Source organism: Podarcis filfolensis (assembly GCF_964270895.1).
Source record: "Podarcis filfolensis genome assembly, chromosome: 10".
Classification (NCBI taxonomy): domain Eukaryota; kingdom Metazoa; phylum Chordata; class Lepidosauria; order Squamata; family Lacertidae; genus Podarcis; species Podarcis filfolensis.
Window position 1 is genome coordinate 182698 of NC_139612.1, and position 4410 is coordinate 187107.

The window sequence follows — 4410 nt, forward strand, 5'->3', positions numbered from 1 at the left end:
AAGGCAGGTGAGGACGAGGCGGGGGGCAGGGCTGCCCCCTGGGGAGAGCGGGGTCGAGAGAGAGTGGGTGGGAGAAAGAGAGAGGGCCAGCCTGGCTTGGCACGCCTCTGCTGGCCCAACGTCGCACAGCCTCTTCCGCCCGTTTCCCTCCCCTTCCTGTGCTCATGCCTCTCCTCCCGTGGCACCTCCTTCCGGTAATCCTACCCTCGCCCAACATGGCGGCAGCACAGCCTCTTCCGCCCGTTTCCCTCCCCTTCCTGTGCTCATGCCTCTCCTCCGGTGACACCTTCTTCCGGTACCCCTGCCCTCGCCCAATATGGCGGCAGCACAGCCTCTTCCGCCCTTCCGAGCTAGGAGTGCAGAAAAAGGTGAAACTGCCATGAAAAGGAGAGGAGGAGTGAGTGTGTGTGTGTGTGTGAGTGAGTGAGTGAGTGAGTGAGTGAGTGAGTGAGACAGGGAGCATCCTAGAAGAGATGGAAGGGGAACCCAAGCGTCATCTAGTCCAACCCTCTTCAAAGAAGCTCAGAGCTACAATTCCCAGGTCTTCTTTGGGAATTCTATGGGAAGTAAGAGTTTCTACATTCATGAGCATTCACTTAGAGTGCGCTCATGTTTTTACCTTTTATTGAAAGCGGCCACAAGTGACTTGGGTGGAGTATAAATAATAAAATTATATTGCTCCTGCTGCTGTTCTTCTCTTAGCCTAACTCAAATCCAACCCAATACCAAACCTTAACCCTAATGCTCACCCTAACTCAAATCTAAGCCTCACTCTAACCCTAACCTTAACCCAAACCTAAGCCTCAGTCTAAACCTAAGCCTAATTTAACCCTAACCCTAAGTAATAAAATTATATTTCTCCTGCTGCTGTTCTTCTCTTACCGTAACTCAACCCCAACTCTAACTCTAACTCCTAATCCTAATCCAACTCAGTTACTCTCACTGTAACTCTAACCTTTACCCAAACCTAATCCTAAACACTTTGCTTCTTTTTGTGGTGTTTTGTGTTATTGCTTCATTTCGTAGGTCATGAGACTTTCTTTGTTTCTTGTGGTGTTGGTTCATTTAGCAGTTTTTTAATTGGCTTTTGTCTTTCTTTTGGTATTGCATCATCTTCATAGGTTGTTTGGATTTCTGATTAATTTGCTTTGGAGTTCTGGTAGCTCTGCTTCTTTATGATTTGTTTCTGTGTTTCTGGTGTTTTGGCTTGGTTATGTCATAAAATTGAAGAAATACCACCAGAAGCACAAAAACCAAGAAATATTCCCAAAATGAGGCAAAACCAGGAGACAGGAAAACCAAGCCAAATCAATGGAAAAGAAACAATCTCACCCCAAACCGCAGAACCATTCAAAGTCAAAGAAGCAAAACAATTAAATGCAAAAAACAAGCAAAACCACCCCAAATTAAACAAATCAGCAGAAAACAAAAAAGAAGCAGTAAAGCCACCAATTACAAAGCAATGCCACAAGAAACTGGAAACCAGTTTTTAAAAAGCAAAACCAGAAACTCAACAAGCATGCAATTTATGGGAGTCCAAAAGCACTTCAAGCAACAGAAATTAACCAACATAGCATACTAGTTTTCACTTAGTCTTGGGTTTCTGGTGAATGTGCTTTGTTTGCAGCTGGCTTCATTTGTTTTCCATTGGTTTAGCTTGTTTTTTGGACTTTTGCTTTATTGCTTCTTTTGAGAAGTTTTCTTGTTTCTTGTTTCTTGGTGGTAATACTTTTGAATGCTTTGGGGGTTTCTGGTGAATCTGCTTTGTTTGGGATTGGTTGGCTTCTTTGTCAGTTTCCATTGATGTTGCTTTTACATGGTTCTTCTGCTTCTTTTCAGTAGGTTTTTGTGTTTTTAGTGGTTGACTTCATTGTTGGAATGGTCATTAGACATTTCTGGTGGTTTTGCTTCATTTCTGGTGGTTTTCCTTTTTTTCTTGGGTTTATCAGATCTCATACAAATTAATATTCTCAAAGGTGCAAAACCCAAAAAACCTAGAAATGAAGCAAACTCACCATAAATCCAGCACCCAATCTGTTATGTACTAACCTTGGATCCTAGAATGCAACAACTGATTGGTCTTTTCCTGCAGGCCAATCAGGCTCCAAGAGGGAAGCAGAGTTAGCCAGTCAGACGGGACTCATTCTGTAAATAATGTATATAAAAGCCTGAGGTTGGGGGGGGGCAATAAAGAGCATGAAATACATACAAGACTCTGAGTATATTTCACAATCGTAATTTATATAAAAGAATCCATGAAACGAAAACCACCCCAAAAGAAACAAATTCAACATAATCCCAAAAATGAACCAGAAACAACAGAAACAAACCACATCCACCAAAGATGAGAAAACCAATTGAATAGAACCACAAGAAACCCACGCAGTAAACATCTCAGGGAAAAGCGAAATCACCCCCACACCATGCAAAACTAAGGTTTAACTGGCTTTGGGGTTTCTGCGAAATTTACTTTTCCCCTCTTGTTGGGGGTTTCTGGTGGTATTTCTTCTGCTTCTCACATTTCTGCTTCTTTTCAATTGGTTTTGGGATTCTGGTGAATTTGGTAATGATTTGATTGAAGTCTCTGTCTGGCAATTTTCCTTTTTCATGAATTCCTTCCTTGTTGGGTTTCTGGTATCTCACTTTTGGTTTTCCCATTTCTCTTAGTTTTGCTACGTTTCAGGTAGTTTGCTTACTTTTTGGAATTATGCAGTCTCATAAAAATGGAGCAATATCATTAGAAGCTTAAAAAGCATGAAAAAAACCCCAGGCACTAACCCTAACCCTGAACATCCACCTACGTATCCCCTGCCCTAACCCTAACCCTGATATTCTGGTCATCCATCTTGGGGATAACAATCTGGTGAGGTAAATTCAGTTGAGATCACTAAATATCTCCATCAGCTGTGCTTCCTCATCCCTGAGCTTATCATAGTTTGGTTTGGAATGTTGTAGAGGTGCTTATGGAGTGGGGGCAGCCTTCCTAAGAAGGTGGATGGGCAAGACATAAAGCTAATCATTCTACAACGACGTTTGTGTTTGAAAATGTGGCTGCCTCATGGCAGAATTATGTTCTGTGCCCCACAGTTGTATAGACCTGGTGGTATGCATCTTTCTGATTTGGGTTCTGACATGATTCTTAAGGATCTGCAAAGAGCTCTGTTTGAGCACTTGTGTGTTTGTGGGTGGAGGTGAACAAGCACACCTGCCCAGACTTAATTTGATTTGGTTACATTGGTCGAATCTGACTAGTTTTGCCGATCCTCAAGTTGTTATATTTAATAAATACAACCTATTTATCCACTTTTGGTTGTCTTGACTCTTCCTCCTGATGTGCTAGGAACCACTCGGTTTGGGGGGAGCTGCAAAACATGCGGTTTTTACTGCAAACATTTTGCCAGACTTTGGCCTTGATTTGGAGTGAATCAGACGATGTTGGGTTTTGGGGTGACCTTATGACCCCTGTCAGTTACTTGGTTTGTCGGGCAAAATGCTACAAAAATGCTACAATGTCTGGCAAATGCTACAAAACTTTTGCCAGACTTTGGCACCAGTTTGGAGTGAATCGGACAATGTTGGGTTTTGGATATTAATTATGAACCCCGGTTTGATGTATCAATTACTCTGTTTATGGGGTGTTACAAAATGTGGGGGTTTTGCTGCAAAACTTTTGCCAAACATCAGTTTTGATGGGATCCCAGATTTGGGGGTTTGTAGTTAAATGAAGCATTCTTTCAGTGCTTCTCGGGAAATGTGCAGTTTCCGTCAGATCAAACTAATACTACTGGATAAAATTATATGGTTGTTGATTATCAGACAGTTCTCCCATTTATCAAGGAAAACGTCTGTTATGGGTGGCTTTTGCTTGGTGTGTGTGACTGTTGACAGACAGATTTGAAAAGGAACACAGCTTCCTCTGTCTCACAGTGACTTACTGGCCTTTTTGATTATGCAGTCGGCTCGCAATACACTTCCAGCTGGATTCCGAGGACAGGAAATGATTCTGCTAAAGGCTTTCTGTGAATATACCGTAATTTCAGTTGATTTGTTTTAATGGTCACATAAAGGCACTTTCTTTGGTTATAAAATGATGTTGTGAGTCTTATATCTGAGCAGTCAATAAACTCCCTCCCCCACAGAAACGCTTGTCTTACTTCTTCTTCTTCTTGGCATCCATACTTACATGTTTGTATAAAGAAAGACTAACCCCACCCCGAACCCCACCTCCAGCTTTCATCTTATTATTCTAGTGACTAGTTACAGATAGGTAGCCGTGTTGGTCTGCCATAGTCAAAACAAAAAAAAAATTTTTTTCCTTCCAGTAGCACCTTAAAGACCAACTAAGTTAGTTCTTGGTATGAGCTTTCGTGTGCATGCAGGTATCTGAAGAAGTGTGCATGCACACGAAAG

General features: G+C 42.0%; 1 long non-coding RNA gene across 1 annotated transcript; it reads left to right on the forward strand.

Annotated features, from left to right (window-relative positions):
- The first annotated feature begins 283 nt into the window (after positions 1 to 283).
- On the forward strand, positions 284 to 4142 carry LOC310743369. Its single transcript, XR_014538981.1, has 2 exons — positions 284 to 368; positions 3956 to 4142. It is a non-coding gene; the product is annotated as an uncharacterized lncRNA (long non-coding RNA).
- Positions 4143 to 4410: the final 268 nt, after the last annotated feature.